We start from the raw sequence: 14,492 nt of genomic DNA, 5'->3' as shown, positions 1-14,492 counted from the left end.
ACATTGGTGAGGCCTCATCTGGAGTACTGTGTCCAGTTTTGGGCCCCACACTACAAGAAGGATGTGGAAAAATTGGAGAGAGTCCAGCGAAGAGCAACAAAAATGATTAGGAGTCTGGAACACATGACTTATGAGGAGAGGCTGAGGGAGCTGGGATTGTTTAGTCTGCAGAAGAGAAGAATGAGGGGGGATTTGATAGCTGCTTTCAACTACCTGAGAGGTGGTTCCAAAGAGGATGGTTCTAGACTATTCTCAGTGGTAGAAGAAGACAGGACAAGGAGTAACGGTCTCAAGTTGCAGTGGGGGAAGTTTAGGTTGGATATTAGGAAAAACTTTTTCACTAGGAGGGTGGTGAAACACTGGAATGCGTTACCTAGGGAGGTGATAGAATCTCCTTCCTTAAGTTTTTAAGGTCAGGCTTGACAAAGCCCTGGCTGGGATGATTTAATTGGGGATTGGTCCTGCTTTGAGCAGGGGGTTGGACTAGATGACCTCCTGAGGTACCTTCCAACCCTGATATTCTATGATTCTATGAGTCTATGAAATTATCGAAACAAAATGTTTTGATTGACCCCAAAAAAAATTTCTAAATCTTTTGGTTTGCAAAAATTTCTGGAATTTGGGCTTTTCATCCTGATTTGGGAAGGGAATTTTTTTTTCATATCTAAAAAAAAATTATGAGATGGGCAAACTATTCCTCACCGAGCTCTAAAATGGCTTTTACCTGGGGCCTGATGCTATTCCTGACACAGAGATGGATAGATCCCTATTCATTGCAGTAGAAGTTGGACTTGGCCCTTGCTGAGTATGTCTCATCACTATTTGCCAGAATTTACCACTGCCACACACAAATCTGTTATTATCCACTGTTTATTACTGCAATTTATTGACATCAGACAGGGTGAATCAAGAAACCAAAGTTATAGCAAACTATAGAAGGTCAAGAGATGGATGCTTTCAAAACTATTCCCTCTGCTGTTTGGACATATCCCTCTTGTGAGGTCTTACATAAGCATTTTAAATGCCTGTATGCCGCAGATCATCCTGTGTTCTGTTGATGACGAACTGTGCTAACTACACTACTAACACCTATTAAGAGTCTTCCTGGTGCTATAGAACCCTATACTGCTAGCATAAATATATATAAATCCACTGTTAACTTTTTTATATATACAACTTGGGCTAGATTATTTATGATATAGAATTGTTATTATATAAACATCATTAAATCTGTGTATATATCTGATATAGTTGCAGCTGGACACATGGCAGATATGGCACCTGGTAAGAAATAGTCCGAGCACTGTTTTTAAGAACTCTCTAAAATATTTCTAAAAAAGTCAGTTCATAACACATGCAATATACAGAATACATGATGGTGAATAATAACAGCTCATGAGTAATGCCATCTGTGATCAGGGTCCCGGGAGGGGCCACGCTGAGGTTACTCAATTAGGGCAAACTGCAAAGAATGGGACAGAAAATCCCCCAAAGTGGTGGATATTCCAGTACTTAGATTTACCAAGCCAGCACAAAACAGCTCTATAATACCTTACTAGTTACACAGAAGCCAAAACACAGTTCTCTTAAAAGCAACCCAGCTTTTGGGCTCCCTCCCAGACAGCCAAGTCAAATATGAAAGTTCTACCAATCCCAAAGGATTGGACACATTACCTCCAAAATTAATGGATATTCCAGATTTTACCTAAATACACACTTACAGCCAATTCTTAGTAATTAAACTAAAAGATTTTAAAAAGAAAAGAAAGTATTTGTTAAAATATCAGTACACACGATATTATTTAGTAGCTTACGAAAGCTTATTCTCAAATAAATTGGTTAGTCTCTAAGGTGCCACAAGTACTCCTTTTCTTTTTGCGAATACAGACTAATACGGCTGCTACTCTGAAACCAGTACACATATAGACATGAGTACAGTTCTGAGATCAGTTTCATAGTAGAGATGGTGAGCTTTGTAGTTGCAAAGAGTTTTTTCAGAATTAGTCCATAGATTATAGTCCAATGTTCATACTCAGGGTGATCCAGATGGGACTAGTGATCTCAGTCTTACAACTCAAGCTTCCCCTACATAAAGTATCAAGCAGATCTGAGATAAAAAGGATCAGGACCCAGCAGACATTTATACAGTTCCTGGCCTTCTCTTGACAGCATGGAATCCTTAGGCGAACAATAGGCAATCATCAAGACTTTGAAGTAGAGCTATTTCCTAAGCATCACCAGTAATTAGTTACAGGAATGAATATAAGGCATAATGCCTGTTTTCCACCATTTGCAGGTGATCTGCTACATACTTCAAAGAGAAATTAATACAGTGATATCACTATATTTACACTTCATTTAAATTTTAAGATCTCCATTGGATCTCTGAATTAACAGAATACAGCATAGACAGGAAATATTCGATTACATTGTTAACTTCTAATAATATATGTGTAAACACACAAAAACACAAACATTATCTACCCATATGTCTCCAGAGGTTGAATTTGGGTCATTTACCCTGCAGAATGCTTACCCTTTCTGGCCATGCGTCACACCATCATTCCAATCTATGCTGACAAAATCTTTATACCACACTGTGCCATTTTTGTAAACTCCCTATGGGTATATTTCACCAATGCCCAAAATGCTGATATGGGATTAATAAACCCAACTGTCAAATACAATTGGTCACATGAAGATAGGATGTCTAAAGGTTATATATAGTTAAAGGTATATTGAATTGGTAAATATGCTTATTCTTACAGTGACAAACTCCATGATACACAAATGGGAATTACAAGGAATATATCCTCTGTGTAGATGTTTGTGTACTTCAAACTTCTTCAAATACTTTCTTAAAGCCAAATGGTTAAACTTGGTACAATATATGATATGCCCAGGGGAAGGGAAAGCAAGAAAGGGTTCTGATGGTTGTTGAAGGCAATAAAAGGTTCTATTATATATGATCAAAACATCCAAGATGATTAGACAAAAATAAACATAGCTTTTCACGTTATTTTAAAAAAATCAAAATGAAAAGAAAAATAAAGAATTTGTTCAAGAAGTAAGGCATTTAATCAATTAGAAAAGCTAATGAGGAATATTACTATAGGCAAAAAACCCAAACAGAGAAATATGGTTTGAACAACAAAATTTGGACTTGCAATTTTATGGATAGAGAAACTAGACAAAGAACATTTCTTTAATGAAAACCTAAAGGGAGTGGAAGGGTCTTTCACATCAGTTACACCAGTTTAGTCAGACAGTTACTATTTATTCTGTCTCTGAAGCTGAACATTCATGTTCTTGGCAATCATTAGTAAGGTCAGAGAAATCAAACACTTACCACTGGGCTAATGGACTTGGCAATTTGGGGGCCATTTTTTAGGCTGTTCTACACGAAAAATATTAGCCTACATAAGATCTTGTAAATTCACTTCTTAATATAGGGGATATATGAGAATATAAGACCTGCCATACTGGGTCAGACCAACTGTCCCCCTAGCCCAGTACACTGTCTCCTACAGTGGCCAGTACCAGAGTTTCAAGGGGAGTGTACAGAACAAGGTAGTTTTAGAGAGATCCACCCTGTCTTCCCCTTCCAGTCAGAGGCTTAGGGTCACCCCGATCACGGGGTTACATCCTGACCATCTTGGCTAATAGCCACTGATGGACCTATCTGCCATGAACTTATCTAGTTCTTTTTTGAACCCAGTTATACTTTTTGCCTGCACATACTTGTTAAGGACAAAAGTCCAGAAGTCTGGAGATTCTATACATGCAGTGATGCATTTATTTGCATATAGATGACATTATTTGCATACCTTGTCTTCTTTTCTCTAAACGAAAGAGTTGTTTTTATTTCTCCTCCTGCTCCCACTCCCCCACCACAGCATCAGATGTTCTGCTGCAGCATTAGTGCCAACCCCATTTGTTCAAAAATCGTGAAATACATTAAAACAGTAATGAGACTGGCGAAAAAATCATCAGGTTGTTTTTTATATATCATCATGTTATTTTTTTTTATCAGTCTACTGATTTTTGAACGCTTAGCTGGAACTGCCCCCTTTTTCCTCTCTGAATTTCAGGAAATTCAACCAGAAATAAATAAAAAAATAATTGGGAGAATGACATACTTCCCAATATAGTCCAACATAAAAAGAGTACATTAATGTTCTGTAAATATGAATAAATCATAATGGGCTTAATCTGAGTACTCATAACTCCTCCACCCAGACCCACTCAATTAAGTCCTTAGGCCACATATCTTTCTCAAATAATTCTATATGTGCCCTCTGGACATGCAGCCCACCATTAATTTTGTTCCCCCCTGTACATATAGACAGCCCCCCCCAGTTAATTCTCTGCACAATTCATTCTTCTGTTAAACACAAACCCAGCCCTCCCCATTAATAACAGAACCCCTCCATCAGTCCTGCCTCCCCAGATCTTCCAGCTACCATAGCCTACCATACACAGCTCCCCCAAAGAGTTGCCATCCATCTATTTTGTACATTAACTCAGCCACAAACATGCCTCTTGCCATGGTCTGTGGTTGGGGTATCAGCAAGAGCAGGGTCCTCTTCGCTTCCCCATCAGGTCTCGGAGAAGGAGGCAGCAGCACAAACCCTCCCCGGGCACAGGGGAACAGCTTCCTGATTAAAGGGGGCCTCTTTACCCCCACCATGCCCACCTGGAAGGGGGCGGGGCAGCAGGAACATGTGTAGAAAGAATAGTAAATGTGGCAGGCGACCAGCTTGGCTTAACAGTGAAATCCTTGCTGCTCTTAAATACAAAAAAGAAGCTTACAAGAAGTGGAAGATTGGACAAATGACCAGGGATGAGTATAAAAATATTGCTCAGGCTTGCAGGAGTGAAATCAGGAAGGCCAAATCACACCTGGAGTTGCAGCTAGCAAGAGATGTTAAGAGTAACTAGAAGGGTTTCTTCAGGTATGTTAGCAACAAGAAGAAAGTCAAGGAAAGTGTGGGCCCCTTACTGAATGAGGGAGGCAACCTAGTGACAGAGGATGTGGAAAAAGCTAATGTACTCAATGCTTTTTTTGCCTCTGTCTTCACGAACAAGGTAAGCTCCCAGACTACTGCACTGGGCAGCACAGCATGGGGAGAAGGTGACCAGCCCTCTGTGGAGAAAGAAGTGGTTCGGGACTATTTAGAAAAGCTGGACGAGCACAAGTCCATGGGGCCGGATGCATTGCATCCGAGAGTGCTAAAGGAGTTGGCGGATGTGATTGCAGAGCTATTGGCCATTATCTTTGAAAACTCATGGCGCTCGGGGGAGGTCCCAGATGACTGGAAAAAGGCTAATGTGGTGCCCATCTTTAAAAAAGGGAAGAAGGAGGATCCTGGGAACTACAGGCCAGTCAGCCTCACCTCAGTCCCTGGAAAAATCATGGAGCAGGTCCTCAAGGAATCAATTCTGAAGCACTTAGAGGAGAGGAAAGTGATCAGGAACAGTCAGCATGGATTCACCAAGGGCAAGTCCTGCCTGACTAATCTAATTGCCTTCTATGACGAGATAACTGGCTCTGTGGATGAAGGGAAAGCAGTGGACGTGTTGTTCCTTGACTTTAGCAAAGCTTTTGACACGGTCTCCCGCAGTATTCTTGCCAGCAAGTTAAAGAAGTATGGGCTGGATGAATGGACTATAAGGTGGATAGAAAGCTGGCTAGATTGTCGGGCTCAATGGGGATTGATCAATGGCTCCATGTCTAGTTGGCAGCCAGTATCAAGTGGAGTGCCCCAGGGGTTGGTCCTGGGGCCGGTTTTGTTCAATATCTTCATAAATGATCTGGAGGATGGTGTGGATTGCACCCTCAGCAAGTTTGCAGATGACACTAAACTGGGAAGGAGTGGTAGATACGCTGGAGGGTAGGGATAGGATACAGAGGGACTAGACAAATTGGAGGATTGGGCCAAAAGAAATCCAATGAGGTTCAACAAGGACAAGTGCAGAGTCCTGCACTTAGGACGGAAGAATCCCATGCACCACTACAGACTAGGGACCGAATGGCTCGGCAGCAGTTCTGCAGAAAAGGACCTAGCGGTTATAGTGGACGAGAAGTTGGATATGAGTCAACTGTGTGCCCTTGTTGCCAAGAAGGCCAATGGCATTTTGGGATGTATAAGGAGGGGCATTGCCAGCAGATCGAGGGACGTGATTGTTCCCCTCTATTCAACATTGGTGAGGCCTCATCTGGAGTACTGTGTCCAGTTTTGGGCCCCACACTACAAGAAGGATGTGGAAAAATTAGAAAGAGTCCAGCGGAGGGCAACAAAAATGATTAGGGGACTGGAACACATGACTTATGAGGAGAAGGTGAGGGAACTGGGGATGTTTAGTCTTCAGAAGAGAAGAATGAGGGGGGATTTGATAGCTGCTTTCAACACCTGAAAGGGGGTTCCAAAGAGGATGGCTCTAGACTGTTCTCAGTGGTAGCAGATGACAGAACAAGGAGTAATGGTCTCAAGTTGCAGTGGGGGAGATTTAGGTTGGATATTAGGAAATACTTTTTCACTAGGAGGGTGGTGAAGCACTGGAATGGGTTACCTAGGGAGGTGGTGGAATCTCCTTCCTTCGCGGTTTTTAAGGTGAAGCTTGACAAAGCCCTGGCTGTGATGATTTAGTTGGGGATTGGTCCTGCTTTGAGCAGGGGGTTGGACTAGATGACCTCCTGAGGTCCCTTCCAACCCTGATATTCTATGATTCTATGATTCTATGTGCCTCCTTACCCCATCTCCCTGGCCTGGGCGGAGGACAGCAGCACCAATTAGGGCCCTCGTCTTCCCCTGCCCAAGCTGAGGGTAAAAGAGGGCAGCATTGGAGGCTGAGGAGTCAGTAGGAAAAGCAGCTCCTCAGCCGGCTCCAAAAGCAAATGGCTGGAGGACTTGGGTGGGGGCAGGAACAACGTCTTATACACCTGCTTAGGGACCAGGATGTCCCTCTAACATAGAGAAGCTTGGACTGGCTGTCCTTATAGGGAAAGGGCCTCTAGCCACACAGAGCCCCGCAGCAGGGTCAGAAAATCCATGGCCTTCAGGGAAAATGCAGAGCACTAGCAGAACGGACAGATAACCTGGGGCTGGCTCCCTGCAGGCTGGGGAAGATCAGGGGAGAGTGGGGCACAGACTCCCGGGATCCTGCTCTGTCTCCTTCCTCTTCCTCTCCCCCACAATACTCACTTTTTCTCCAATTTGGTGCAGGACTAAGTGGGGGGAGGGGTGAGCAAAAGGCTGGTAGGAGCTTCCTCTCCTGCCCCCCAAGCTGGTTGCCAACTGCTGCACCTCTGCTCAGCACAAGAAGAGTTACCAACTCTTGGTGCGGGGGGGGGAATGAGCACTCCCTTTCAAAATAAGCCCCGCCCATTTCAGGGGGAGGGGAATGGGGGTATTTATACAAAGTCCATTTTTTTTATTAGTTCTAAGTTTTGCTCCATACAACATTAAGTTACACATTAAAAATATTAAAATAATAAATGTGTGCATACTTATAGTATTAAAAAAGGTCATCCTCACTCTCTCCATCCTCCGTGGTCTCTGTTGCCTCAGTGTGGTACATTCTTGTGTTGAACTATCGAAGCATATCCTGATGTGGGACAAAAAATTGGACCATAGGATGTGTCAGTGGGTGCGCCAGAGAGTTCACGAATTTGGGTGTGTTTTCTTCATTGAACAGGAGCGGGGAAAGGAGGATTCTAAAATGCTAATGCTGTGCATACACACTGATACCAGTCAATCACCGAAACCACCCCCACAACTATCATTAAACTATAACTTTGTGTTGAAGTCATCTATCACCAAAAAAGCCCAAATAAGCAACCTCTAAATAAAACAAGTCCGATAAGCTGCAACCCGTTACTCTCAAAACAGTAAAGTGACTTTTAAAAAAACAAGCCCAATCCCACTTATTATAACATATAGCAATATTACTATAACATTGCTCTACTGATAGCAGCCAGAGCTGCAGCTGCTCAGTCTCCTGACTGTGGCCTCTGGTGCTATGAGGCAGAACCACCACATCAGTGTAACTGTTGAGTGTAGTGGGGTCTCCAGAGGGCTGTGATAACACAGCCCTTGTCTACACTCAGTCCATGATAGCCTGCCACCCAGTATTGCCTGCCATGCTAGCCCCATGCACTATACTCACCCCTCCATCCAATCACACTGGAGAGGCACATGATCTGGATTGTCAGCACTCTAATATTTGACAATGTTGATATGTAAAGTGTCATCATTTAAGATAGAATTATTAGCCTGCGGAGATGAAGGGAAGCTATCTACACCTATGAGAGCTGTCTTTAGGGAGGCTGGCTGGCTGAAGAGCAGTTCAGATTTAGAAGGTGCTCTTCACAACCAGAAGGACTTAGCTTTTTTATTTATTTATTTTTATTTTTGGAAAGTTTACATTTCACAGACCCCCAAACTGATCTTGAGACAAGAGCTGGATGAATACACCAGGCAAGCAGGCCATGTCCAGCCCACAGACCTGGAATTTGACATTCATGGCTTACTGTAATATTTGGCAGACTCACATGTGTTTTCAGTGAAGTAGAGCCCTTTAAAGAAAAAATGAAGCAGAAGGCAGGAGTGTTGGAATCCAGCATGAGTTTTGCCATAGCTGAACTGAAGGATAACTGAACTTATAAATTGTTTATATTGCTTTATTCTGTACAATGTTTGTGAAAAACCTAATGTTTCTCAGATATTGATAATTACTGCTGGATTAATACTGCTAGAAGCATTTCTGAATATTCATTTGAATAACAACAAATGAGTAAGGGTCACAGGATCGGGTTCTGAAAGCTTCTCTAGTGGAAGTATAAACCAGATACCTTATTCAGGAAATTAATTACCCTTCCTCAGTAGTGTCACAACTATCCCCACAAGTCATTGCTGTTATCTTGTCTTGGAAGAGGCAGATGCCCACAGTGGGTCTACGTATTAGGAAGTAAAGTTCCTAACTGCCAGGTAACCTTCACCTTTTAGGAATTGTTTTCTAATGCATTCTGCATATATAAATTATATTACTTGGGGGGTTTTGTGTCTCTAGGCAGCATTTTGTCCATCTAATAAAGTTTTCTAGTCATCTCCCTTAGAATCACAACATGTCTATTATTGCATTATATTTTCCTCCTCTCCTACTCCCCAGCTTTTTAAAGGAAATGCAGTTGTTAACTTGGAATCTCCATAAGAATTGTTTTGTCTTCAAACCTATCTTAATAATAGTCTTACTCCAAGCCTTGTAAGAAAAGCTTATAATAATTGAAGGATATTATTAAATGATGATGGGGGTATGATACATAACATATATCAGAGAACATTTTCTGCTACTATATTGGAACATTTTGGTGACTATTTACTATTTTGAAAGCAATGAAATTAATTAAAACACAAATGTCCAGTACCATGTGGAAAAGGTACAAATGAATACATTGAGTCTAGTGGTGATCTCATTGTCATTGTGTAACTCCACGGATTTTAATGGAGTTACACTTTACTTGCACTGGTATAAGTGGGATCGATATTAGAGTCATTATATCATGCTAGTCAACAAGCCTGAGAAAATCCCTTAAGTCCCTCTAGATAATGCCACTGTTTTTCTGGAGGTTTCACGTTTACAAATAAAGCTTTTATTTCAAAGCCAGCTATTGAAAAAATGTAAAAGGCAGCAACAAAGCAAGGGTTTGGTGAAGCATTTTATTGGCATCAATCAGCAGACCATATAAAGGAGTCAGATCCAGTAAATCAGACCTAGAATAAGAAAAAAGTCAAACAACAAAAATATTCTCATCAAAACTATGATTTTGATGAACCCTCTGTATTGCAAAGCATTGCCCCAGTGTGACAACAGAAATCCGGAGTTACTGCATAGAGTAGGGTCTCAGGCTTACGGGCAGGCCAAGGTTGGAGCCAGTCCTTCAACCCTGCTCCCTACTTAGGTTTAAAAGTAAGCATGCCATAGGAGGCCCTTTCCATGCCTGAGGGTGGTGAGCAGCATTTCCAGTTCCCAGGCTACAATGCAGCAAAAATAGTTCGCCACTTCCAAAACTTAAGATAATGCTGAAATACAATGGCAGGTATCCCTTCTAACCTACACCCAGATGTATCAATATACAATTATTCCATTGATCTTAATGGGAATTGTGTGTATTCATTGCTCAGAGCAATGAGAATACACAGTAGTCCCCAAATTTTATGAACTGCACATTTATGAAGCTCCTTTTCATCTGCAATGCTTTGTGACTCGTCATTAAAACATCCAGGTCCTGACTCAGGAAAGCACTTAAGTCGGTACTTAAGTCCCAGCATATGCTTAAGTTCTGCCCTGAATAGGTTTGATTACATGAACTGGAGCCCAAGTGCTGTCAGATTGTAATTTGAATATTAGAATTTCCCTTATGCTTTCACTGCTTTAATATACTCTTGAACATCTTATTTGAATTAGTTGCACTTAATACATGAATTTACGTAACTGGACTGGACATTGTCATATATGGATGTTATGTTACATCTCACATTTTACCAAGATTTCAGATTAACTCCTAGAAGTTTAGTTCATAAGACAGACTCTTGGGGACCAATCCTGCAAACCAATGTGAGTAATTTATTCATGCAAGTTGTGTCATGAAAGTCTGCTCACCCTGTTGAAGTCTATGGCTAAGCATACCAGTAAGGGTTTGCAGGAGTGGAGCTTTATCTTAAAGCAAAATAATATGAAATAATCCACCCCAAACTGCTCAACTGAGAAGTGAGCTGTAGCTCACGAAAGCTTATGCTCAAATAAATTGGTTAGTCTCTAAGGTGCCACAAGTACTCCTTTTCTTTTTGCGAATACAGACTAACACGGCTGTTACTCTGAAAACATAACAGTGATATCAATGATGCCATAATTTAATACTGCGTAGCAATAATAAAAATGATTAAAATAGTCAATTCAATGAATATGGGTAGGATGTACATAATATGCCCAGGTAACACCAGTTTTTAACCTCAACACAAAGTTGAAAAATGTAATTAACTAAACAAAAATGTAGTTACAATATTTTATCGCCTCTCTTTCTAATAACTTTCCCCCGTAACATTCCAAGTACGGCCCACATTCTCATTCCTGAAGATAGAATAACACACAAAATAGATGCTCAGAAGTCATGTGATGATCATGCTATATGAACATAGATAGATGAGAGGAAAGGCAAATAAATAAATATGTGGGGTGGAAAAGTCAAGAACACTCCATGGAGCATACAAGGAAAGGGTGGAGAATACAGTCTTTCAATTTGCCAGTGTGCTAAATCATTTTGCTGTGTTCAGATACCGTGGGTGCTGGGTGCATAATAGACAGGCAGATGGATACATTAAATAGACTACAGCTTCTGTTACATTTAACATAAACATGTTCTGTTGGAGAAGCAATTCTTTATCAGTTTTTGATAAAGTGCTATTATCATGCAATTGATTCCACCAGTGTGCCATGAAATCATTTTGGGGCCAAATCCTCCTGGCCTTATCCCATACAGATAGTCCCATTGAAGTTACTGAGTAAGGCTAACAGGATTTGGCTCATTATGTCACTAAGATTTGCATTTGATGCCATGTTTTTACATGGCATCAAAGTCTAGCCCGCAGATGTCTAGAGTATTTGCTGGTAGGGTACCACTTGAAGTATCTTATTTCTTCTCAGACCATCGTACTTATTCACTCACTCATTTACTATTTCTAACACCATCAATTTACAAGGAGACAGGTCCTGAGAGGTGCTCTTCAGAATTACTATTCCCATTGATGGCACTGTGAGTTTCAAGCATTCAACCTTCGTGGGGTGGTCGTGGCAAAAGCAGGAGTGGTGAGCCTGGAGCATCCAGCACGTTGCCTGGTCATGGGCCAGCAAAATTGTTCTGAGGGATTGTGCTAACCACAGCAACTTAAAAAACACTTTAGCTATTCTGTGCTATACCAGAGGTTGTTTTGGCCCATGGTCTAGTGGAGGATTGGAGAAGTCATGAGTCTTGCACAATTTAGGATTAAATTAGTAGTTTTAGAATGCAATAATCAGCGATCAGAAATTTTATGTCATTCAGAACGAGATTGGGCTACTGATGCTGAACTGGGTAATGAGACATCAGAGTAACTGAAATGGGTCATACAGTCCTTCCTTTCTGGTGAAGGTGTGAAAACCCCTGGAGAAAACTGAAATTCTGCAGGCACTATGCTGAAAAAAATCAAAATGTCTAATTTTTCCATTCAACCAAGTTGTGTGGGTTCAGGTCAGCTTCAGACGGCAGTACTTGATGATGGAGCAAGCTGACCTTCTCTCGCACAGACATGATTTCCTCCAGCAAATTAACCTTTTTCTCACCTACAGAGAAAATAACAAAAACAAAACAAACAAAAAAACCCCATAAATCAACTGGTAAACCGGTTATTTTAGAAAAGAGTGAATTCCTCCAATATACCCTTACATCATTCATGTGGACAGAAAAACAATTACAAGAAAATCAGATTCCTTCTTTAATTGATTATGTTCGCAAGTCCTCTCTCAAGAAGAAAAGTTGCTCTGGAATCAGCCAATATTCTGACGTCTGGTAAAAGCAACAACATACCCACCCCCTGATTTTCCTTCCTCCAAGCTATCTTTATAATACATGGAAAATGAAAATCTTTGCAATTGCTTCGACCCAAAATAAGACTTTCAGATATGGAGTTTTTAGGTTATCGCAGTAAAAAGACCAGCTTAGATTTTGTAGGCGAAAAGCAAATACAACATATTAATGTTTGTGCTGTTTAAAAAGAGCAATGTAGCTTCCTCAAAGGGGAAGAGAGAGAGACTATCCAGCACCATGCAATATGGCTCATCATGTCAAGAAACAAGTCCACAGAAATGTCAAAGAACATTTGAATATCCATTTCCCAAGTAGCCAGTCCTTCCCTGGGCTGGGAAGAGAAGCTAGGGGAAGGAAAAAAGAAAGCAACAGGTTACAATTAAAAAACATCTTGTAACCTCAGCGGTCAATCATGGCAGTGTTCCAATATTTAGCGTAGAGGTTTAACACAAGCAGGGCTAGAGAACAGAGTCTATTGCATGCCTAAAATTGACTTGGAACCTGGCAGTACCTAGCGGCTAAGTAAAGCAAAATGAAATGACAGAATTGACATGCCTGAAGCTGATGCAGCAACCCACTTGCTCAATTTAAAACACTAGATTAGTCCACAGTTTCAGTCTTTTACTCATGGATCCTAATCCTAGGCTAATTCACGACATATTCTTCTCCACTAGCTAGCTATTCATTTCCTGAGATGAAGCATGTTCCGACATCAGGCACCAAACCTCATAGAAAATACCTTCCAGTGACACTTGGGATCTTCTCACATGTACTCTGACATAAAAAGCTTTGAGGCTGAACATAACCAGAACTACTTTCACTTCTTTCTTATGGGGTTTCCTGCTTCTTTATGCAGACTCCAGCCTGTCATACCCCTACACAATGCAGTGCTAGAGTTGCTTTCAGATTGATTGCACTGTTTCCAGCATGTATAACGTTGCAGTTCCACTCTGTGCCTCGTAGCAGGAGCTGCTGCATCTTGGTAACTGTCACATATTATTGGGGGAGGGCGGGGTGGTTGAAGTCAGACTCTTTTCTTATCATCTGAACTGATTTGAATGTAAAATAAAAGTTATATTCAAATGCATACCTAATTAAGAGCTGTTTCTTTGTAAAATGATTCACATTCACAGACCTCTGTGCTTCAGATGTTGTGGAAATGTGTAGCTCTTGACTTCACACTTAACTACCCTAGTCATCAGGAAATTGGCTTGGTGAAACCCTTTTTCATGCTGATCTTTGGGCCAGGAATATGGAGAGTTGGCTTTGCATCACGCCTATTTCTAAGCACTAAGAGATTCTGCTTGCAAAATTTTAAATAAAGAAAAAAATCATCAAATTCAATATTGCTCGTTATTAAGGAGGAGGACTGCCACAGGGTGGGGCTAAACAATTAGTCATCAGACATGTCACAACTTGCTGGGCTGGTTACATGATCTGCATGGTCAACAACAGCTTAAAAAGGTCAACTTGTAGCTGTGGAAACTCAGTATATGTTGTTCCAAATTATGTGATTTATTTTTCCACCCTGACCCAATGCTCCTTCTATCGCCATCCCACTCCATTGGCTCGGCTACCTCCCTGTTCTCTCAAAGCAGCTGGCTTCCTGGGGTGCAATGTCCCCTTCCTAATGTTTTGCTGGCTGCTCTCTGATCTTCTCCTCCCTGTGAACTGCCTCTTATAGGCAGGTGGGGGAGCAGGTGGGCTATCAAAGGCATTAACATGAAGTCTCCACCGCTCTTCTGCTCCTAGTGGTCCAAACACAGAGCCCGATTCACCAGCCCATTATCCCAGTTCTCACTGCTGTAATGCCAGTGAATGCACTGATGACTCAAGCCAACTGTTGTCGGTAAGAAAAAAAACCACTTGT

At 41.4% G+C, this 14,492-nt stretch overlaps 1 long non-coding RNA gene across 7 annotated transcripts in view; it reads right to left on the bottom strand.

Annotated features, from left to right (window-relative positions):
• Positions 1-9,697: 9,697 nt before the first annotated feature.
• Positions 9,698-14,492, bottom strand: part of LOC141994248 (uncharacterized) — a 152,454-nt gene continuing 147,659 nt past the window's right edge. For all 7 annotated transcript variants that reach the window (XR_012641056.1, XR_012641055.1, XR_012641057.1 and 4 more), the window contains one exon: positions 9,698-12,378. This is a non-coding gene — a long non-coding RNA (uncharacterized LOC141994248). The remainder of the gene's footprint in view (positions 12,379-14,492) is intronic.

Source organism: Natator depressus, chromosome 9 (genome assembly GCF_965152275.1).
Source record: "Natator depressus isolate rNatDep1 chromosome 9, rNatDep2.hap1, whole genome shotgun sequence".
NCBI classification, from domain to species: Eukaryota; Metazoa; Chordata; order Testudines; family Cheloniidae; genus Natator; species Natator depressus.
The sequence above is the reverse complement of the archived record's forward strand: the minus strand, read 5'-3'. Positions and strand labels throughout refer to the sequence as shown.